The 24,901-nt window shown below is 39.0% G+C and overlaps 1 protein-coding gene and 1 pseudogene across 1 annotated transcript in view; one reads left to right on the plus strand and one right to left on the minus strand.

The window, feature by feature from the left end:
* Nucleotides 1-24,901, plus strand: part of PREP (prolyl endopeptidase) — a 292,033-nt gene that overhangs the window by 18,821 nt on the left and 248,311 nt on the right. The window lies entirely within an intron of this gene.
* Nucleotides 10,819-12,389, minus strand: LOC138153203 (SWI/SNF-related matrix-associated actin-dependent regulator of chromatin subfamily D member 1-like; annotated as a pseudogene).

Raw genomic sequence — 24,901 nt, forward strand, 5'->3', positions numbered from 1 at the left:
GAAGGAAGGAAGGAAGGAAGGAAGGAAGGAAGGAAGGAAGGAAGGAAGGAAGGAAGGAAGGAAGGAACAAAGGAAGGAAGGAAGAAAGGCAGGAGGGAAGGAAGGAAGGGAGGAAAATGGGTTTGTTGGGACCAATTAATCAGTGAACAAATATTTATCAAGCTCCTACTAGGTTCCAGGCCAGAGATACAGTGATAAAAATGAAATAGTTAATGTCCTCAAGAAACCCACATCCTATCAAGGAAGATAGCATATAATGTATATAAAATTTATACAAAATAAAAATGAAGTATGGAGAAAGTACTAGTAGCTGAGGGTGGGAGGGATCAGGAAAGGCCCCATGTTGAAGGTACCCCTTGTGTTGAGCTTTGAAAGAAACAAGGAATTCTAAGACACAAGGAGAGAGGAAAGCACAGCCTATGCAAAAGTATGGTGAAAAGAGATGAAATGTCCTGTATCGCAGGACCCGTAAAAAGGCCCATCTGGCCAAACTACAGAATTCATAAAGGGAGTAAAGTATAATTAGTCTGCAAAAGTAGGTTGAGGCCAACTTGTTAAAGGCTTTTAATGACAAAAAGAGGGGTTTGTATTTGATCCTAGAGGAAATAGGGATGCACTGGGGTTTATTGAATGGCATGGTAAGTCCTTGGCTTTGGAAAAATCACATTGTCAGCTGTGTGGAGGCTGAACTGAAGGCAGGAGAATCTTGAGGCAAGGAGACTGTTAGGAAGCTTTTTTCAATAGTCCAGGTGAAAGGTCTTAAGGGTCTGAAGTAGAGTAGTGGCCATGAGAATAGATAAAAGAGAACAAGATCCATGTGAGACATGTGGAGGTTAGATCAGCAAACTTGACAACTAATTTGATAACTAGGGTGAGAGAAAGTAAGAGGTTAAAGATAACTCCATGGCTGAAAATCTTGGTGATTAGGATAGTGAAGGAAAGCGACAGAAAAAAAGAGGGAAGTTTAGAAGAGGTGAAAGTATGAGGAAAAGATAAAGAATTCTGTTTTGCAAATCTTGAGGTAAGATGCCTATAAGATCCAGTTGGAAACACCCAACAGGCAATTCATCAATTGAAAAACTCAGGACAAGAACCCAGGAGAGAGGTTAGGGTTGTAAAATGATGATGATGATGATGATGATGATGATGATGATGATGATGATGATGATGATGATGATGATGATGATGATGATGATGGTGATGATAGCAAATAGCTAGCAATTATATTAGTGCTTTATGGTTTACAAAATGCTTTACCAATATTCATTCATAAAATCCTTACAATAACCTTGGTGGTTCGTGCTATTATTCCCATTTTGCAGATGAGGAAATTGAAGCTGAAAGAAATTAAGTGACTCTGCGTCATACCCCCAGTAAGTGCCTGAAACTGGCTTTGAACTCAGGTCTTCTAGACTTCACACCCAGGGTCTATCTACTGTAACACCAAGTTGCCAAAATCTGAGAATCACTTGCTTGGAGATGATAATTAATCATCTTATAATTCTAATTAATCATTAGAAAGAGTATAGAAGGGGTGGCCAGGTGGCTCAGCGAGTAAGAGCACCGGCTCCAGTGTTGGGATGACCTGGAGATCAAATCCCAGGCTCAGACATTCAGCACCACACCCAGAAATAACTGGCCGTGTAACCTTGAGCAAGTTACTTAACCCCAATTGCTTAAAAAAAAAGAAAAAAGAAAGAGTATAGAAAGAGATGAGGACCCAGGGCAGAGGTTTGGGGCACACTCATAATTAAGGAGCAGTATATAGAAGATGATCCAACAATGGAAACTGAGAAAGAGCAGTCACACAGGTAGGAGGAGAACCAAGAGAGAGTGCTATCACCAAAACCCAGAGAAAGGAGAGAAGTCAGGAGAAGAAGGTGATCAAATTACTATGAAAAGGTCAAGAATGATGAAGAATGAGAAAAGGCCACCAACATTTGTAACTACCTGCTTGCCTGAATCAACCAATTAGGCAGAAGTATTTATTTAGTGTCTACTATATGTCTTATTAATACCCTAGAAATACATAATCTTGTTTAGCAGACAAAAGGATATATATGAATCACTTAGGAAATGATTAAGTTTGACTTCATGTAAGTTATTCCACCTCTCTGAGTCTCGAACAGATTCAATACCCATTGATCACTGAATCATTGAAAAACTTGTGGTATGTGAATGTAATAAAATATAATTGTACCATACAAAATTTTGAATATGAGGGATTCAGAGAAACATTGGAAAGGTTTATACAAATTAACACAAATAAAGAAAGTAGAACCAGAAGAATAATAGCTACAATGCCTACAATAATATAAACAAATATTTTAAAACAGTCAAATTTAGATGAGCTGCAATAATCAATCCTGGACCTGAAGAACAGATCATCGGACATACTTTCCTTCCTTTGGTAGAGAAATGAAGAACTACAGAAGCAGAATATTATATATGGCATCACATAGAGTTGCCAGTTGATTTTATTTGCTTCTCTTTGTTAAAAAGGAAGGCTCAGTGATGGTTAGGCAGTGCCACGGGCATGTCTAGAAATGATGTAGTATATAAAATAAAAGGTATTGATAAAGCTTTTAGAATATAAATAATTAAATGCCAGTTCTTATAATTTATTTCTGCTTTCAGGAAAATGTTAGAGCCAAGAGTGTTGCAAATGCCTATAATTCCTGGGGAGGCTGAGACCAATGGATCTCTTAAGCTCTAAACTCTGTACTGAACTATGTCTATCAGGTGTACACACTGTCTGGCACCAATACATCAAGGCTTCCAGGGTGCCTTGGAACCAGATTGTCAAAACCCCTATAATGATGAGTAATGAGACTGAGCCCTGAAGGGCTGCTGCATGGTCAGCCTGGGCAAGACAGGGATACCCAAACTCAGGGGGAAAAGTTAGGCAGTAGCAGTTCTTAAAGATATAAAGTCTTCTAGTGCATTCAGGCTCTAGAAAGTTTGGGTTGATTGAGGAGAGCAGAGGCTGACCTTTACCTCATTATGGAAATTGACCTTCTGGAATGATTGGCAACCACCCAATTTTGTTTTGCAGAACTCCACTAAATTGGTGGTGTGAAACTTTCTTTTGTTTAATTTGGGTCTCTTGAATGTTGTAACATGTTGAGGACTCAGGTCAGTTGATCCCTGGAGAGGAAAGTTAGCTCCTGTCTGGAAATCAGTCATTCCTAGTGCTGGTGGCAGTATTATAAACCTATATTCCAAGATATACCAGGGGAGTAAAATAAGGAAGCCTGTATTTCTGTCCAACAGGACTCTAGAGGGTCCCTTTTAACTTCATTGGGTGAACACTTAGTCTTTACCCAGAGTGTCTGGTACACTGTTAAAAGCTTTCAGATCATAGTGTCATAAATCTAGGACTGGGTCATATTGAGGTCATATAATCCAACCCCCTCATTTTACAGATAAGAAAACTAAGGTCGAGGGAGATAAGCCCAAGGTCACAGGAAAGTTAAAAGTCAGGATTTGAACCCAAATCCTCCAACTCCAGAAGCAGTCCTCTTTCCCCTGTACCTTGAGTCCTTCAATAGCTCAATATTATACTATCTCTTGGGTTAGCTCTAGGAATAAAACACTGGATGGGAAAAGTGACCTAAAAGGATTTGGGGTTTGGGGGTTAGAAATCATTTCTTAAAAATATCCTGAGTACAAGGAGCATTTGGTTTTGTTCCATGTGTTTTCTAATTCTCCTCAACTACCATTCTGAGTTTGAAAGGCCAGTGTTTTTGTTGAGTCAGATTATACTTCATAGGAAAAATAAACAGTTTTCCGAGGACCTGTCACTACTCAGAAAAGATCCAATGGCTCTCTTTTAGAGCTGAGTTGAATGAGACACAATTGGGGCTTTTGAGCAGGGGTGAGGGTTAAGTCGTTAATGATGTTTTCAAATGTGGTTCTGGTGTGACTGGTGGAATTTTTGAGTCAGCTTGTGGATTTCATTCTTTTGTATAGCTGCAGAAGTTAGGAGTCATCGTAATAGCTATCATTTATATAGTACTTTAAGATTTACCAAGTGCTTTAACCATATTATCTCATTTGATCCTCCCAACAACCCTGTAAGGTATGTGCTGTTATGATCCCTATATTACAGAAAAGGAAACAGAGGCTAAGAAAAATTAAGCAACTTGCCCCTGGTCTAGCCACATGGGTAGTAAGTTTCTGATATGGGATTGGTCCATCTGGAGACAGAAATATATACCATGACTTCACCTAACAATTAAGTGAAATTTAAGTAAAAATGTTGGGGTAAGAGGGAATGAAGGGAGGAAAGGAAGAGGTTTAAGGAGAGTAAAAGTATCCTTCCATATACCTCTTATTCTGGGAATGTGTTATTTGGCATTAGGTGAAATGCAAACACAAAGGAGTTATAGTTTCTGGTGTAACTAGAAATTGCACAAATAGCCAAACAGGTTGAGGGTTTATTATAAATGTCTGTTACAAACCTGAGAACTGACAACCCTCAAATACAAAGCAATTTTCTGTCCTGCTACAGCTGAGGTCTGTTTACATCCCTGGCCTCAGTGTACCATAAATTCCTTCACTTTCCCCAATAGGTTTGTTCCTTCTGAGGCTCTTTATGCGAGAAAAGTTATGCCATTTGAACCAATGACATGGAACTGTGGAAGAACAGATTTACTCACAGAGCAGGTTAATTCATGAAAATATTGGACTAATTGTTATTGGATTTTGCCTTTGGGGATACAAAATTTAAACAGCTTTCTTCATTCTGTTCACAAAGATGTGTTAAGAAATATTACAGCCAACATGTTCATTTCATGAGGTTTTCTCCCACATCATGAGCTGACAAAGGACAGAGTTCAATGCCTTGGAATCAATACCATCACTAAACAGTAACAGTTGGTGGGTGTTGACTGATGGGTCATACTGATTAACTCAAGTGATCATTTTCCAACTGATTCATGGAATTCATTATTGCTTTTAATTTTTAATGACTTTCTGTTGTAAACCATTTTCCCTCACTTTTCTTCCAGCAACTAACAAAATATATTTTTAGAGACAAATACCATCTGTCACTTTGTTAGTATTTTGAAATATTTTGAAATCAGCAGCAGCAGCAGCATTTATATAGCACTTACCATGTGCATTTACACTGTGCAAAGAGCTTTACAATTATCTCATTTAAGCCTCACAACAGCCCCAGGAAGTAGGTGCTATTATTATCCCCATTTTACATATAGCTTTGGAAATTTCACCCTGTCTTGACTGATGGCTGAGTAGATGAGTGTAAACTCACCTAGCCCAGTATTTGTAGCTGGCCACAAACCAGACAATTTCTCATATTTCATTGAGTCATCCATATCTGGTCATTTTGTTACCAACACTACCAAGTACACAACCACCATACACATATACACACACTTTCTAATTAGTTCTTTGAGTACAATAATAAAATCAATATGATCATTGCTTCTATAAAGAGGATGCCAAATGACTATCCTCCATAGTCTATTGCTGTAATTTTTTCCCCCTATGTATTTCATAATACTCCCCTCTCTACATTCTATGTTCTAGACAAACTAGGGTATTCCTTACCCTCAAAAAGACATGATACTTTCTTACTTTCATGCCATTACTAATGCCATCCCTCCCTTTTCCCCCATCTTTCCCTGAAGAATTTCTATTCATCCTTTAAAGTCTAACTCAACTGCTGCCTCTTTCATGAGATCTCCCCATATTCATTATCACAATCTTAAGTCTTCAGACTTCACAAGATCACAGAATTTGAGAGCTGGAAGAGACCTCAGGGGCCAATCCATATGTATGCAATCCATACATGAATGGAATCCTCTCTTATAACACCCAACAAGTGGACATCTAGTAATTGCTTGAAGACCTTCAAGGAAAGGTAAGAAATGTGATAAGCATATAATCTATACCATTATCCAAGTCACTGATAAAAGTCTTAAATAACACAGGACTAAGCACAGATTCCTGAGTTTCTATACTGAGGATCTTCTACTATATTGACATGGAATCATTAACAACTGCTCATTCAATCTGTTGATCCAACTAGTTCTGAATTCATGAAACTATATTATTGTTTAATTCATATTTCTCTATCTTATCCACAAGAACAGTATGAGATACTTCATTAAAAGCTTTGTTAAAATCAACACTCTATCCATAATATTCTCTTCCTCTGCTAGTTTAGTAATTCTTTCAGAAAAATAAATGAGGTTGGACCTTGCTTCAGCTCCCGCTCCAACCACCTCCAATACCTGTAAAATATGACTCTAAACAAATTTTAGAGCTATAGAACCCACAAAGTGACAGAGAGAAACAAATCTCCTGCTGAAGGCAGCCTGGTAGGTCCACAAAAAAGGTCTATCTCACTGAACTGGGAGCTGAGCATAGTTAGGGAGAATCACTGGCAGCTGTGGCAGTTTCCAGACTTCTCAACCCATAAACAGCAAAGAGAAAGTAAAAGGTCAGTGGGGAACTCTGTTGGAACTGGGTAACAGAAGAGCGTGGTCTGGCCCTTGCTCCAGGGTGAGAGGTAGAGGAGGCACTGTGGCTGCAACTGCTACTGTGTGTCTGCCTCCAAAGCTCCTGGACTGCAGATTGTAGGGGGACCAAGCAACCATTCAGAGGGTAATTGCTCTTGCTTTGTCCTACTTGGATCTGGGTCACAGTCTTGGGTGGTGGTCCTGGGGTATGTGGCCAGTGTGCCAAAGCTTGTGGTGGCTGTAGAGAGGGCGCCCTCCTCAGACCTCTGACAACATTTGTGAAAACTCCAGCAATTTGGGACACAGCTCTCTCCACTCTGGAAGCAGAGTTCTACCATGGCAAAGAGCTCAAAAGTCAAGTAATTGGCTGGCAAGGTGAGCAAGCAGAGGAAGCACAATCAGACTATAGAATCCTTTTTTGGGGACAAAAAGGATCAAAACTTGGAACCAGAAGAAGACAACAAAGTCAAAACTCCTGCATCAAAAGCCTCCAAGAAAAATATTTGTTCACAGGCCATGGAGGAGCTCAAGAAGGATTTTGAAAATCAAGTAAGAGAGGTGGAGGAAAAATTGGGAAGAGAAATGATAATGATGCAAGAAAATCATGAAAAGCGAGTCAGCAGCCTGCTAAAGGAGACCCCCAAAAACACTGAAGAAAATAACACCTTAAAAATAGACTAACTCGAATGACAAAAGAGGCCCAAAAAGCCAATGAGGAGAAGAATGCCTTAAAAAGCCAAATTTGTCAGATGGGAAAGGAATTTCAAAAACTCACTGAAGAGAATAATTCTTTCAAAGTTAAATTGGAGCAAATGGAAGCTAAAGACTTTATGAGAAATCATAAAACATATTCAAACAAATGAAAAAATAGAAGGCAATGTGAAATATCTCATTGGTAAACTCACTGACCTGGAAAATAGATCCAGGAGAGATCATTTAAAAGTTATTGGACTACCTGAAAGCCAAGATCAAAAAAAGAGCCTAGAAATTATCCTCCAATAAATTCTCAAAGAAAATTGCCCTGATATTCTAGAGCCAGAGGGCAAAATAGAAATTGAAAGAATTCACTGATCACCTCTTGAAAAAGATCCCAAAAAGAAAATTTCTAGGAATATCATAGCTAAATTCCAGAGTTCCCAGGTCAAGGAGAAAATATTACAAACTGTCTGGAAGAAATGATTTGAGTACTGTGGAAACACAATCAGGATAACACAAGATCTAGCAGCATCTACATTAAGGGATCAAGGAGCTTGGAATATGATATTCTGGAGGTCAAAGGAGCTAGAACTAAAACCAAGAATCACCTACCCAGCAAAACTGAGTATAATGCTTCAGGGTAAAATATGGTCATTCAATGGAATAGAGGACTTTCAAGTATTCTTGATGAAAAAACCAGAGCTGAACAGAAAATTTGACTTTCAAATACAAGAAGCAAGAGAAGTATGAGAAGGTAAACAGGAAAAAGAAATCTTTTCTTTTTTTAAGCAATTGGGGTTAAGTAACTTGCTCAAGGTTACATGGCCAGTTATTTCTGGGTGTGGTGCTAAGTATCTGAGCCGGGATTCAATCCCCAGGTCATCCCAACCCTGGGGCCAGTGCTCTTACTCACTGAGCCACCTGGCCGCCCCTTGGGAAAAAGAAATCTTAAGGAACTACTAAATTATTTACATTCCTACATGTAAAAATGATAATTGTAACTCATGAGACTTTTCTCAGTATGAGGACAGTTGAAAGGAATATATATGTATATATATATGTGTATGTATGTATGCATACATATATGTATATATAGGAGGTTGTATGTGTGTATAAATACATATTGAGTATATGTATATGCATGTATATGTTTACATAGACAGAGGGCACAGGTTCAGTTGAATAGGAAGGTATGATATCTAAAAAATAAAATTAAGAGGTGAGAGAAGAATATAAGGGGAGGAGACAGGAAGAGATAGAATAGGGTAAATTTTCCCATATAAAAGAGGCAAGAAAAAAACTGTTACAATGGAGGGGAAGAGCAGGAAGGTGAAAGGGAATAGGTTGACCTTACTTTCATTGAATTTGGCTTAAGGAGGGAATAACATACACACTCAATTGGGTATCTTACCCTACACGAAAGTAGGGGGGAAGGTAATAAGAGGGGGGATGACAGAAGGAAGGGCAGATTGAGGGAGAGGGTAGTTAGAAGCAAACACTTTCAAAAAGGGACAGGGTCAAAGGAGAAAATAGAATAAGTGGGGGGAAGGATAGGATGGAGGGAAATATAGTTACTCTTTCACAATATAACTCCTATATTGAATTTCTTGTCTTCCCAGTAGGGGTAGGTGAGGAGGGAAGAAGGGAAAGAATCTGGAAATCAAAGTTTTAAAAACAAATGTTTAAAAAATTGTTTTTTACATGCAACTTGGAAATAAGATATACAGGCACTGAAGTATAGAAAACCATCTTGCCCTACTAGAAAGTTAGGAGGGGATGAGAGAGGATATAAGAGAGAGCAGATTGGGGGAAGAGGTATTCATTAGGCTTGCTATCTTGTTATGGGGGGTAGGTGAAAGAGGGGAAGAAAATTAGTAACTCAAAATCTTGTGGAAATTAATGTTGAAAACTAAAGATAAATAAATAAAAGATTAATTTTTTTAATGAGTTTAATTTGACATTGCATGTTTTTAGTGAAGCTATTGTGCCTCTTTGTAATAATTGTTTTCCTTTCTAGGTGCTTGCCAACCATCTCTTTAATGATCTATTCTAGAACTTTGCATGAATGGAAGTCAAGCTCACCAGCCTATAAGTTGCAGAGGGCCCATTTTCTTTTCTTTTTTGAACAATATATACCCTCTTCCTATCTTTTTTTTTTCAGAAGATGCTTTTATTAAAACCGGGTGACATCTATAAGGGGACAGTACAAAAAAATTTTGGTTCATGAAAAAACATAATATTCAGTTAATAAAAAGTTATTTGCAACAGGGACACTGCCTAAGTGGTGAGAGGAAGGCCAGTGTCTGAGCTTCCTTCACATGGTCCTGGCCAGGAGGGGGGCCAGGGCTCAGCTGCCCTCCCCCAACAGAGGTTTGTGAGGGGTCGTTGTAGTAGTGTAAGGGAAGCCTTTCAGGAGGACAATGGGAAGATTCTGCTGCCACATAATGTGGAGCAGGCATGGAAGAAGGTACTCACAGGAGTCTGAGGAAGGGGGGGAGGCAGGAGTCTGTCAGTTCTGTGGGGTTTTGGAGCTTATGCCAAACCCAATGCCCCTTCTGCACCTGGCTCTCTCCCATCCTGCTGTGTTGAGTCTGTGAGTCTGAGATATGCTAACTTAAGGGAAAAATTCAACCTGGAAAAGGAATATGGGGCTTTCCTGGAAGTATGCAAAAACATCTCAGTTCCACTGGGCCAGACCCCTGGCCCTGCTGCTTACCTGAGGGGCTGAAGGATTTCATTTGGGATTGGGGTAGAGAGAGTCACAAAGCCAAGGAAGAGCCACTCTCCAGCCCTTGGCTCTCCTTATTCCCCAATGCCCTAGGACCCACTATGGGGTACTAACTAAAGGGGCAAAGGAAAATGGAGATGGCTTAGGGCTTTTATCCATTGGGTTTGAGGTGTCTCGCTCTACTTGGGAAAAGGTGGGGTGGGAGGGTTGGTGACCACATCTCCAAGCAGTAGCTGGAAGGAATGGATGCCTTTGCTGGCAGTCACAATACACAAGGGAATGGATATGGGAAAAGGCAGGGCTCCCAGCCCAGATGCCCTGCCTTAGGAGGAATCCTAAGAAAAAGCAGCAGCTATAGGGAGGGTGCCAGGTGGGAGCAGCAGTCAGGGAACAACCTCTAACACTGATGTGAACCCCCATATGGGGGACTCAGGGAAGAGCTAAACCAGCAGGCCATCCTAGGGGAACATGGCCTAGGGCTCAAGTAGGTCAAGTGGTCATAAGGTTCCCTTGGGTCCCAGAGCATCCCATTAAGATAAGAGTTTGTACCAAACTGGTGAAAGAAAATGGGATTCTATATAGGGACAACTAAAACCAACTAACTTACAGAATGACCTCTGGTCCAGACCTGGGAAAAGGGACTATGGCCCTCAATCCTGGGTCTCATAAGGGCAAGATGAGTTTAGTTGTTTCCCTTAAAGATCGCTTGGCCTTAGGCCCAGTCCATTCAGAGAATTGATGACCACTATAAATTCTCTCACTAATACTAACTAGAGGTCCTATGTAGATCAGGAAAAGGGAGAGGCACATGGGAGTTTTGCGAGGCAAAGGGGAGTTGGAGAGACTGGGGAGGAGAATATTTGTCTCTTGAGACAGAAATGTGGGACCCTCTTCATCATGGTGTCATACTTCAACCAGCAGCTTCCCCTGAGGAACCCCCAAACAAGACTAGGGCAGATGCTATGGAGAGGCACAAGAGCCTAAACAAAGAACTGGTATGGCCTGGCTGAGGATGGAAGAGGGGCCTTCTGTATTTCGGATGCCCAAAGCCCACTCCAGTTCCTGCCGACTCTGTTGCACCTTAGAGTAGAAGTATCCGCACACAGCCTCCTGAGCCCATGGCTGGAAGTAGAACTCAGCTTGGCGTTCCTGCTCTGGGTTGCCCACTACATCAGTCATGGTCTTCAGATCCCGGCACTGGGACTGAAGGCAGTCATTGATGAAGCCTCAGCATGAACTCTCTCTGGGTTTTCAGCAGATTGATGGTCTCTATTGTCTCATGGATCTTGTCTAAAGCAACAATGTCCTGCCGGCTTGCAGTAGACAGCAGGAAGGAGTTCATCTGGGTCTTGAGGGTATCATCCACTTCCACATCAATGTCATAACAGGCAGTCTTCTTCTGGTCATGGGGGTGAACGCTGATGACATGATTAATGATGATGGGCTCTGGTGGCATAAAGCAAGGCATGGAGCTGCTGGGGGATCTCTGAGAACTTCATCCATTGCCACACGAATATCCTGAAGCTTATGAGTCTTGATGTAATGCCACAGTGCTTGGATGATCACTGGACATGTTTGGGTGAGAATACCCAAAAGCCAGGCCAGGCGGGGGTCCAATTTAAACTGAGGAGGCTGGTAATCTAGCATCAGCAAAACAGTGCAATGAACATTTAAATCTCCTGGTTGCTTCACCTGGAAGTCGTCTGTCTCCTGGGTGGTAGCAGTCCTGTGCCATTACACCAGGTGGTTGTCTGGCCCATATAAATCTTTGTCCAGCTCAGTCACCAAAGACTTAAAGAAGGAGGAGAATTTATGCTTCTGTTTGGTAGCATCATATTTAGACATAGCTGAATCCTCGAGGAGCCATCCTTCTACCCGAAGCTCCCAGGAAGCCACAGAACCTTCCCAATCTTCAGCAAATGATTTAGCTGGATTTAAAGTATTCGAAATGAAAATACGAAGTTTCCCTTTTTGCTTGATAGGTCATTTTAAGGCTTCCTGGATATCTGGACGTTTCCTCATGATGGTCTGATCCAATTTCCTTTCAAAAGCCAAGAGATCCATACAGGCCTGGGATTCTGGTACCAGCTCATGAATTTGTGATTTTGATTGTGGACCTCCTGCTGCTGGACCTGTTGGATCTGTTGAAGAGCTGGTCTCTTTCGGGACTTATCTATTCCTGACTGGGCCAGACCAGGTCGAATTAAAGGCTTCCCCCCATAGCCAGGAGGTGCCATAGAAGGTGCCTGAGGTGTCATATGGCTCCCTGGCAACATGCCTGGACGTGGATAGGCTGCTCCAGGGATCAGGGAGCTGTAGAGCCTTTGGCCAGGTGCCAGGCCCATTCGCACTGGGGGCCCCGCGGGCCCACTTGGGCCCAGAGCAGCTGCTGCGCCTGCCCCTGATGCAGCTCCAGCGCCACCGCTAGAAGCCACTGACTGGAACACCCTCTTCCCATCTTGTGAAACCTCTTCCATTTTCATAATTTTTCCATTATCAATGGTTATGGTTCAGTCATCACATCTACTAGTGATATCAAGCTTCTGGGTCAGGACATTAGAATTCATCAGGGAAATCCAGATGCTCTCATTATCTTTTTATCTTACGTATGAACTCAAACTTAGCTATTTTTTTCCTCTGTAAAGATCACTTTACCAAACTGCCAAACTCTAAGATTCATCTTTTCTTATCTGACCTGGTTCCCTCTTTTTTTTTAACATTTCTTTTCAAAACCCAAGTTGATTGGCAAGAGGTCTTTGCATTCACATTGGTCTCCAGATAACTATCATTTCTTCTCCTCTTTGGAATCGATGGCCATTGCGTTTTTGGAGTTTCATTCTTTGGTATCTCCTGTCACCTCTGGGTTGACTTACCTGAAGCACGTTCCTCTATGGTATTCTATTTGTCTTTCATTTAACTCTCTGAAATCTGTTTTCCCAAAGTATAGAGGGCATATCAGACTTTGCAAAGATTTCCTTTCATTCTCTATCCCAAATTCTAGGATGGAGGCTCCAATCCCCCTCAAACGTTCCTATCAGTCCCACTCCAAAAATCAGTCCCTCCTCTTTAGTGAGAATCAGATCCAGAATAGAACTCACCCACCCCATCCTTATTGTTTCATGGAACACTTTATTCTGCATCTTCTGATATTCTTGTCTGTGTCTGCCTACTAGAATGTAAACTTCATGAAGTCAGGGAACTTAACTAAACTTTGCATCTTTCACCAGCACCTAGGACAACATTCTGTGCACAGTGGGCACTGAACATTTGCTGAATGAGTTTGTGAATAAATTAATGCAATGGAACCGGTTAAGCAACTACTGAATTATCATAGGTGAATAGGAACACATGCCAAAACAACATTATTCTAGTTTCGTGAATTCTACTTTTAAAAAAGGAAAGTGTCAATATTGTTTTTAAAACTATAACAAGTTAGTTTAGCTCACTAAGGGCACAGTAAGAAGCTTTTACCATCAAACTCTAATCCACACCTATGTAACTACTGAAACTGACAGATCTATAGACCATGCTACAAAGAATGTCTTTAAATATATCAGGTGTCCCATTTCTCCATCTAAAAGAGTTCCTGGAATATTTAAAGCCGCCTTCTCTCATTTGCTCCAGCACCAGTCAACCAGTCAATGAATCAAATAAGGAAACTGTTTGTCCTGTAAAAAACACCCCCCCTCCAAAAAAAAACCCACTTTTTTTCCTCTGAAGGTGTTAGGTGATATAAATGGGCTTAAAGGGCCCATTATATTTTAATAAGCTGTGACGTGTAGCTTCCACTAAAGAGACAAGGTCCTATGAAACGTGATAGGAAATGTCCACTGGGACCATGAGGTGAGGCTGTTGCCATCTGAACTTATACATGTCATTAAACAAAACTCAAGTTAAATGTTTGCTGTTGGTATGACAATGACCTCCCCAGTTTTTTTTTTCCTTAATGAACATCAATGTTTTCAATTCTTACAAAAATATAATTTATGCTTTCTAGGTACTAAATAATAAACCAGAAATAATTCAAATATATTTTATAGACTTGTGAGGCATAATAATAATATTTATTATACCTCACAAGTCTATATTATTACTATTATGCATATTTATAGAATACTTTAAGATTTGAAAAACTTTTTATTTACCCTCTCAGAAGATCAAATTCAGCCTGTGGCATTTATTAGCTCTGTGACATTGGACGAATCACTTGTTCTTTATGTGCCTCATAAACTTTTTTTTTTATGAGGACTTACCTGCTAAATCAAAGTCAGATTGTTATCTTCATTGGTAGAGGGAGCTGACATGCCAAATGAGAAAATCACTGATACTTCACATATAAACTTTTATATTTTAAGAACATAAGCAAAATCATATAGTTTGAGAGCTTAAAAGAATCAATGCTTTCATTTTACACACAAGAAAACTGAGCTCCGGGGCAGGTAGGTGGTTCAGCCCTGGAGTCAGGAGGACTTGAGTTCAAATCCAGACTCAGACACTTAACACTTACTAGTTGTGTGACCTTGGGCAAGTCACTTAACCCCAACTGCCCTACTTTCCCCCATCCAAAAAGCAACAACAAAAAAATACTGAGCTCTGAGAGATGGCCTAAATGCTCAAGATCATACAGTTAGCAAGTGGTGCAACTGGGATTAGAACCCAGGTCATCTAAGCTCAATTAATTTTTCATTCTACATGCCCAGAGAAAGTAGTGATCTATCAAAGTCAGTTCAGTATTCTGATCAGTATCAGTAATATCAAGTGATGTTTTGTGGAAGTGGTGCTCTACTTAATGGCAAACTCAAAGGTTAGGGTAATGTAGCAGCACCCCTAAATTTCCCTTCCAAAGGATATAAATAAATATGCAACAATGTGATACCAACTATATACATCAATGCTGAAATAACACTACTTGTTAGAGCAGTCATTGTGTAAAGGGGCGAGTTAGAAGAGGGTAACTGGAAAAGGAAACTCAAGTAAAGTTTCAATAAAGATACAACAATTTCTTTTAAAAAGAACCCCTTTTATTATCTGAAGATCTGATGAATCATTTCTACTTTAGAAAGAAAAGCTGAATCAGCCATCATCCTCTCTACCCATCTGGGCCGTGATTCAAGGTGAACAGCATAGTTTACTCCAAATGAGAGTCATGCTTTTCCACATCAGATGTAGTCTCTGAGATCCCAGCATGTCTACCTCAAAATGAGGCATCATGGGCAATATAAAATGTGATCTCATATTCCCTTTAGGAGAATTGGGTCAATTCCACACACTAATATTTCCTGTTTGCCTTGCTGGGAACTTTCCTGTATCCTTCTCAAGTAGCCATCCTTCTCAAGTAGCCTTCCTTCTATTGAAAAGTTTTTGCACTAATGGAAGAGTGACATCAGCTGGCCATAAAGTAAACTACTTCTCTGTAATCAAAGTGTTCCCAAGTCTTTAGTCATCCAGACTCTCGAGGAGTTCCCAAGAATCCTTCGGGGTCTGACTTTCTTCCCCTACTCCAGATTGATGGCTGGAAAAAAGGGACGTAACTACACTTTGGGCAAGATTTTGTGTTATCGTTTGCCCATCCATCTCCCTAGTTACAAATAACTATTATCAATATTTGTCGGGAGGCTAAACTGGAAAGAACAGCTGATGTAGGACACAAAGACCTGGATTCAAGTCCCAGTTGTACCATTTACTTGCTGTATGACTTGAAATAAATCACTTCATTTCCAAGTTTTCTCTACTATGAATGAAGATGATAATACTTGTGCAACCTACCTCAGAGAATTACTAAAAAAAAAAAGCATCAAATAATACATATAAAAATAGAAACTATGCTTGTGATTACAATAGTATACTGAATTTCCAATTGAGGAAACTTTTTTTTTTGTCAGATCAGGTTGATACCTTTTCTACAATCTATGGTCTTAGATCAAAGGTTATCATTAAAGCATAAGGATGATTTATTATACTAGAGATAGTTGGTTTATAATCATTTTTATGAATACTTCCCCAAAGAATTTGGCAATACTTTTTGGAAATCTCAAGTGCTTTTTTTATACAAACCCCAACAAATATTACATGAAGTTCCCACTTTATTTTTAAGGCATAATTTCTAGTTTGTTCTTCTTTCATTGTGTATATAAGCTAGCATTGACCTAATGACTATAATGTTCAGTGTCTAGGACAGTGCCCTAATTATAGCCATGCTTTTATACATGATAATGGTCCTTAAATTAAACTGAATGCTTCTGTCAAAGAGGCCATTCAAAAATGGATGCAAATTTCCAGTCCAATCCAATGCCAGTTCCTTAAAGGCTGGAACTATTTTTTTGTTTCTGTCTTTGCTATCTCCAATACCCAGCACCAGTGCCTGGTACCTTGTTATTGCTTAATACATATTTGTTAGAGTGAATTGAAGGAGACTATGCAAATGAAAACTTACCTCGATGTGAGTCAACAACAATGTGCCTTTGTGCATCTGGTTAATTTTTTAAAAGAAATCTTTTTTAGTAAAATTCATTCATCTTCTTACTGGAGCTGAACTACAATCAATTTCTGACTGTGGTGAAGTGTCAGGAACTAGAACACTGTAACAGAATTTCCCCTTATGCAAGAGAAACACTTATATGGGGTACCGGAAAAGCTAAAAACTGCACTAAAACTTTCAGGATATCCTGAGTATGGGTTGGTTCTTCCAATTAGAGTGAAAGCTCCTTGAGATCAAGGATTTCGTAATTTTTTCTGTTTACATCCACGGCACTTAGCACATGTTCCGCACAATAAATGTCTTTTTGTTCATGTATCAGCATATGCTGATTACTATTCATCTAAAAACTGTAGCTACTGCCTGTCAGAAATCAACCAGTGTTGAAGGTCACTTGCAGAAAAGCTAGAGCCAAGAGCCAGGAAAAAGAGGTGCGTATTTTAGAGTTCTGGTTTAGTTCCCTGGTCATTTATTCCTGATTTCACCAAATTCCTGATTTTGAGATATTGCTTTTTACATTATACACTGAGCTAAAATTGAAGACTTTCCAGGATGGAACTATGACCGAGATGTATCATTGAAGTTCCCATGCCAATTTTCATTCAGCTGGTTTTATGATTAGTATTTATTTCTAATGTAGAAACTGATGCTTAATTGGGAAAATTCAGAAGGAAAGCAAATCGAAAACTACAACAGGAGAAAATGAAAATTAGTTCAAAGTACAAGATAACAATGGAACCGCCATCATTCAGGGACTCTTGTAGGCCATGCTCAAACAAAAGTATTTTTAAGTTGTTTGTTTAGAGGAGTAAGGAAGAAAAGAAAGTAAGGCATACGTGCCAGAGACTGGGGATCCAAGCTCAGTAGGGTCTATAGATCCTATTCCAGAAAAAAAAAAAATCCAGGTTAATATAAGCTATGTTTCAACAACAACTTATAATTGAAAGGGAAAGCAAAACCATAAAAATGTTTAGAGACTTTAATAAAGAACAACAATTAGCAGGAAGAAAGCACTTTTGGCACAACTAGCAGCACTTTTTGAAAATGCTAAAAGGTGAACTTTACTAAATAATCTTTTGTTATTTTATAATGATTAAATTATTTTAAAGTTCACATGAAAGAATTATCAACTTCCTCTTAAGACCTCTTCCAGGAAAAAAATGAAAAAAGAAAATGAAGAGATGTCTGGTTGACCCAACCAGTTCTTAATAGTTAAAACCACAGATACTGTATAATCAACTTTACTGTTATGTCTAAAAATATGTTAATTCTATTCATGCATAAAGAGATGCATCTCTTATTATTTAAAATACATGAAATATACTATCTTCCATAATTAGATTTTTTATGATTATTACTATTTCTAAAAAAAGAATCTTTAAAAAATTTTTATAACATCACTGCGTGTGTAGTTGTTTGTTTTTCAGTCATGTCCAACCCTTTGTGAATACATTTGGGTTTGTAAGTGGTTTGTCATTTCCTTCTCCAGTTCATTTTACAGATGAGGACATTGAGGCAAACGGGATTAAATGACTTGCCCAGGGTAACATAGCTAGGAAGTATCTTGAGTCAGATTTGAACTCAGGAAGATGAGTCTTCTTGATTCTAAGCACAGAACTCTATCCACTATGCCATCTAGCTGCCCCAATTAGTACCCAAATTTTATGTATTAACAGATATATGTGTAAGTAAACTTTAAGCTGTTTTCCTCTATAAATAAAAAAAGTTTCCTCTATAAATAAAAACCAATGTATTGGGAACTCTTTATATACACATGAAATCACAGGTCCAAAGGAAATGGAATACACACACACATCCCTTTTTTTATCATTTATTATCATGATTACTATTATTGTTAATACTTTAGTATTTTGAAAGAATATGTGTATGTGTATGTCTGCGTATACTTTTCAAAAGTCTTAGTGTAGTTTCAAGCTAAGTTAAGACTTTGGGGACACATTGTACATTATATATATTTAAAGGCAATAGAGTAGTTGTTCAGCAGACTAAGTGGCCCAAAACCTATAGAGCATCAGACAGAAGCCAGGGTCCTCTAGATTATAATCCTAAGTAATACTACACTGCATATTAGACACAGTAGAAAGAGTACCAGCTTTGGAGTCAGGATAGCTGGGTTCAAACCCTGTCTTGGACATACTGGTTGTGAGATCCTAGGAAAATCATTTAATTTTTCAGCTTTCTGGGACATTATATAAGGCTTGAGGTTGCGGAATGGTTAATGGTTAATTTGCATCGGTAGAGGAAGTTTTCTCTATAAATAAAAACCAATGTATTGGAAACTCTTATATACAGATGAAATCACAGGTCCAAAGGAAATGGAATACACACACATCCCATATACATACACACACACACACATATATATATTTGTATATATGCATACATGTATATATGTAGAATAGAAATGAGATTGTTGTGAACATATGCATATGAATATTCATGTATATGTAAATACCTTGTGGTTGAGTCATTTCAGTCATATACAAATCTTCATGATCCCATTTTTCTTGGCAAAGATACTGGATTGATTTGCCATTTACTTCTCCAGCTCATTTTATAGATGAGGCAAAAAGGGTTAAGTGACTTGTTCTGGGTCCACACCTAGAAAGTGTCTGAGACTAGGTTTGAACTCAATAAGATGAATCTCCTGACTCCAGGCCAAGCATTCTATCCACTGCACCAGCTAGCTGTCCCACGTAAATACTTACGTATGCAAATAGACATATAAATCTTTCCCTGTTTAAAAAAAACAGCACAGAGTTTAGATATCCAAAAACTGAGCGTAGTCTAATGTTTATCCAGGAAAAGGCAACAAAGACACCAAGAATACCCAAAATCATGTCATATGAGAAGCAGTTGAAGGAGCTAGGGAGAAGGAGCTAGCTAGCCTGGATAAGAGAAAACTTGATAACTCTCTACAAGTGTCTGAAAGGGCTATCAAGTGGAAAAGGGATCAGACTTGTTCTACTTGGACCCAAAGGACAGAACTAAGGCTGTGAGTAGAAGTTTGCAAATTTTGGTTCCATGTAAGAAAAAAAATTCCTAATATTTAAAACCATCCAAATGGGTACTGGCCTGCTTCAGGAGGCAGTGATATTCCCTCTTGATGGAGTCCTCAACCAAAGGCTGGACAGTTAGTTTTTGACAATGTTATAAGGATTCTTTTTCAGGTAGAGGAGGGGCTAGATTTGTGAAAATCAAGGTCAATAGCCTTTTGTTAGTATTCAGCCCCCTTGACTTTTCTTCAGCACTTAACAATGCTGAATACTCTCTCCTTCCAGGTGCTTTCTCTTTTCTTATCTTGGCTGGGATAGAATCAATGAACCTGAGAAATGAAAAAGTCCTCCATGTCTACCCAAGAAATTTGTTATCGTGGGGTCTCCTCAGTCACAAGGATTTATATTTGTATACCCAGTACCAGTATTTTGCATATATAAGGTATTAAATAAGTGTTTATGGAACATTAGTAGGATTGAACTGCATTGAATTGAATCAATTGTATAATGTACCTACTAAAGTTAAAACAAACCTAGATTGCATTAATATACATCCAATTTCCAAATTACAAGAAATAATAATCTTATTGTATGTACTATGTCCTGTTCAAGACATATCTGTGGATTTGAGAAAGATTTTGAAACTGAAGTACTTTTGCCAACAATCCACTGGCTGGGGGCTGAGAGTTGAAAAAAATTTGATTCATTTTTACACCTTCCCAGGACATAAAGAGAATACTTATACTAGCACCCTTCTAAATAAAGGGTTCACAACCGCTCCCCTAAGGGGTCCGTGGATGGATATTCAAGTATCTGTGAAGTTAGATGAGGGGAAAATTACAACTTTTTTCATTAACTTCTAACTGATATTTGACATTTCTTTCAATTAAAAAAAATATTATTTTGAGAAGGGGTCCATAAGCTGCTTCAGACAGATTGCCAAGTGCATCTATGACACAAAAAAGTAAGAATCTTTGCCCTAGGCAATGAATGAGTTAACATTGGCTCAGGAACTGTGACTAACTGACCTAGTCCTGAGATTGGACCTCTAACATTTTTTCTGGGTTTATGTCAAGGGGGAAAGTTCTTCCCAGAGAAGAGGAGCAGAAAAAATGCCTGGAGGGCAAGTCACATTCAAGGAGAAGAGTATCTTAGCTCATAGAATGTTGGGGCATGGTGTGTGTGTGTGGGGGGGGAACAAGTACTACCAACTGATGACATATTCATTAACATAGAAACATAGTACCACTCCACTACTGGATTTTTATCCTTCATTACCAATTCTGGTTATGAATTATGCCCAGAGCTAAATACATGGTTCTGTGTCATGCTAATATGTATATATATACACACACATATATTAATGATGCACACATTTATACACATAAACCCATGTTTGTGTGTGGGTGTGTGTGTGTGTCTATGTGTCTCCAATGTGCGCTTGCATAGGGACTTTCCAAATAAACTACTCTGAGTATAAAAGTTTTCAAAGCACAAGGTGCTGACTGATTCCTTCTCTTACCTCCAAGTCCATTCTACTATATTGTTATCAGTTGCTTCAGACTTATAAAAAGTATTCATTAGATGTTAGTTGAGATTATTTGGACCAAATTTTATAATTTATTAACTACATTTTGACGAGACCATCTTAGTTTTGAAATCTCAACATTCCACAGATGTGTTCTGTATCACTTATATTTTTATTAGAATGGCATGGAGCCATATCCACATAGAAATAGAGTATAACTGAGTCACCCAGTCACTGTGATAGCTGAAGTCAAAACTCACAAAGCCCCCAACTTTCAGTTTTAAGCCATTACTATTAGGCAAAATTTCCTGTAACAGCAAAGCTAAGTGTGATAAACATTCTCTTATCAGTCTCCTAAGTTTTGTGTGAGTGTGTGTGTGTGTGTGTGTGTGTGTTACCATTTAAGGATATTTTCAAGTTAAACTGGTATTTTTTCCAGTCTTCTGCTCCAGATTTTCAAACTCTTTCAACATTAGCCAAAGTGTGTTGTAAGTGGAATGGGTGGTAATGACCCGTTTCCAAAGCTAAATTCATCTCTTTTTATGATCATTTTTCTTCGTGGCCATGAATACCACCTATTATTTGGAAAGTCCCCTTACAGGTTGGCTAGGTGGTGCAGTGAACAGAGAACCGACTGTGGAGTCAGGAGGACCTGAGTTCAAATTTGACCTCAGACACTTAACACTTACTGGCCTTGTGACCTTGGGCAAGTGCCTTAACCCCAACTGCCCTCCAAAAAGCAAAAAAAAAAAAAAAAAAAAAAAGAAGAAGAAGAAGAGGAAACAAGTTCAGAGAAGCAGGGAGACTGAACCATGGTCACATAGCTAGTGTCAGGGGGTAAGTATCATCTTATTATTTTTGTCATGGTCTTTCTCTCATTTTCAGTTTTTTATTGACGTGTTTTGTTTTTGCATTATAAACAGTTATAGATTGCTTCCACTTCATGAGGGGTCTGTTGTAACAAAGTAAAACAGTTAAGTAAAATTAAGAATACGGTGACCTCATCTGAAAATGAATTCAATCTTTTATTTTTGTAGCACCCCACCTGTATTAAAAAAAAAATTAACAGGGGGAGGCCAGGTAGCACAGCAAGTAAGAGCACTGGCTCCAGTGTTGAGAAGACCTGGAGATCGAATCCCGGGCTCGGACACTTAGCACCCACCCAGAAACACCTGGCCGTGTAACCTTGAGCAAGTTACTTAACCCCGATTGCTTAAAAAAAAAAAAATTAACAGACATTTAATTTATCTCCCTTCCAACCCCTATCCCACTTAAGGAAGAAAAAAAAGGAAATATCTTGTAACAAATATGCATAGTCAAGCAAAACAAATTGCCCAAATGTCTGTATATACAAACACACTTACACAAACACTTTGTATATGTGTGTGTATACACATATGTATGTCTCATTCAGCACTCTAAGTCCATCACTTCTCTGGGAAAGAAAAAAGGAAAGAAGGAAGGGAGGGAGAAAGGAAGAAAGAGAGGAAGGGAGGGAAGAAGGAAGGAAGGAAGGAAGGAAGGAAGGAAGGAAAGAAGGAAGGAAGGAAGGAAGGAAGGAAGGAAGGAAGGAAGGAAGGAAGGAAGGAAGGAAGGAAAGGAGGGAGGGAGGAAGGGAGGGAGGGAGGTAGAGTGGGGAGTGGAGAGAAGAAATAAGGAAGAAAGAAATTACTAAATCATAATCTCCCTTTATTTAAAATGCATTAGGGTACATTAAGAGATAGGGAAAGGGCTTAAAGTGAAGTCAAAGGTTATACATATGCTTGTACCCAAGGTCAGTCAACTAGCATTTATTAACTCCTGTTTTGTGTCAGGCATTGGGCTAAGTGCTAGGGTTCAAAAGAAAGGCAAAAATCAGTTGCCTGATCTTGTCGAGAAGCTCATAGTCTGCTACATACATCTAAAATCCACTCATGTATAAGCATGAATAAAAGTATAATGTGGCTCTGTCCATGCTTAGAGTATTAGGAGGTGAAGGAGGGAGAAAAGGGACAAGGAAGGCAAAGTAACTCAAGGGCAATCTAGAGCATAACAATTTGGGCCCTTTGCCTTGTGGGTGCTCCAAGCTGCTGTGACTTAAGGAGGCACATGACAAGAGTTGGGAAAGGGTTCAGTGTCTAGAGCACTGGACCTGGAGTCAGGAAGACCTGAATTCAAATTCAGCCTCAGACACTTATTAGCTGGGTAAATTACTTAACTTCTGTTTGCCTTAATCTACTGGAGAAGAGAATGGTGAGCCACTCCAGTATTTTTGCTAAGAAAATCCCATGAACTGCATGGTCCATGACATCACAAAAAGTCAGATTTCATTGAACTGAACAACAGCAACCAAATGAATTACCACAAAGCGAGAATGTCAGATTAGAATTCATTGTCTCTTAGGACGTCTAAAGACATGCTTTTAGAATCTGTTTTCTGACTTCCTTAATGTCTTTCCTAGATAAACCACAAACCATGTTCACTGGCCTATTTAACATTGCTGTTCCTCAAATTATAGAGGAATCCAAGAGATGCAGAAGCTCTTGGGACTTTCTTTTGATTTACTCAGTGAGTTGCCATGAATCTGTAGGCAGATTGATTTATTTTTGTGACCATTCTCTTGTCTATTGAGATGGAAGGGTGATAATTATCACCAAGCTCTATAGAACTCTGTGAGCAAACAATTACTCATAGCTATAAAGTGGGCTCAATAATACTCAGTAAATTGCGGTACTTCCCCATAAGCTTTCTGCAGCACTCTTTCTTTATCAAATTGCTTTGTAAATGGTAGAGAGGTAACACAGGAAAATGAGATGAGCTAGTCTTAGAGATAGAAAAGCTGGGTTTAAATCCTAGCTACACCAGCAATGTTGCTGTGAGAAAGATATTATGCTTCTCTGCCTCAGTTTCCTCATCTATAAAATGGAAAGAATAGATTACCCATCAAGAATGATCCTATGACCCTGTTTGCACTGCCTACCTCACAGGGTGTCCCAAGGAGCAAGTGGGACAATGCCAGAAATACTTTGAACTATAAAGTGTTATATAAATGTCCACTATTAATATTATTACAAGACACAAGCTATTTTTGATATTCAACTAGTTGTAAGAGCTCTAATTCTCTGGTCACTTATCTTCTAGCAGGAAAGTTTATAATATGTATCCTTATTATAGCTCACTAATGGGTAGCCAAGTGAATGGAGTATACAATTCCCTTGATGTCCTGCTCTCCTCACCCCTTTGTTTTTTGACAGCTCTCTTTCTCATCTTACATTTCTTCCAGAGACAACTTCTACTCATGGATCAGCTTGAGTGCTAGTTTCATGGAGAGTAAACATTTGGGGTTATTTCCCAATTTCATCTGCTTATTTTCCCATCATCAATATGTACAGGGAACAGCCTTAATCCTTGCAGTGAAGAAGACTTGTGTTCAAATCCAAACCTTGACATTAACTAGCAATGTGACCCAAGGTAAGTAACTTAAACTCTCTCAGTCTCAGTTTCTTCATGTGTAAATTCTGGAGGTTGGACTAGATTGGACTCTAAAGTACCTTCTGCTCTAAATCTATGATCCCTATGATACTTATCCCTGAATTTCTACTTTTTACAGACAGAAACTATTCTAAAATTCTGTATGTGTGTTTATCATTTTCCTCCTTATCCCCTTTGTATTCTATATGACTCTATTTCTCATAAAATTGTTTTTTACAGGGACAGTAGAATGAGCAACAAACCAGCCATACCTAGGTGCAACTACTGGCTTTCCTACTTACTAGATGTGTGACTGTGGGCAAGTCATGTAACTTGTCTGGGTCTCAGCTCCCTCATCAGCAAAATGAAGAGGTTGGACTCAATGACTCCAAGGTCCCTTCAGTTTTTATTCTATGACCCTTACACATTATTCTTTTACCTAAGATGGTATCAAAACTTTCCTGGGAAAGTTCAAACCACTTCTTTCTTCCTTAGGGATAGTACTAATTTTTCTCATTA

This window comes from Petaurus breviceps, unplaced genomic scaffold (genome assembly GCF_028583685.1).
Source record: "Petaurus breviceps papuanus isolate PSGF00001 unplaced genomic scaffold, PetGlider_PUasm1.0 90977, whole genome shotgun sequence".
Lineage (NCBI taxonomy): Eukaryota > Metazoa > Chordata > Mammalia > Diprotodontia > Petauridae > Petaurus > Petaurus breviceps.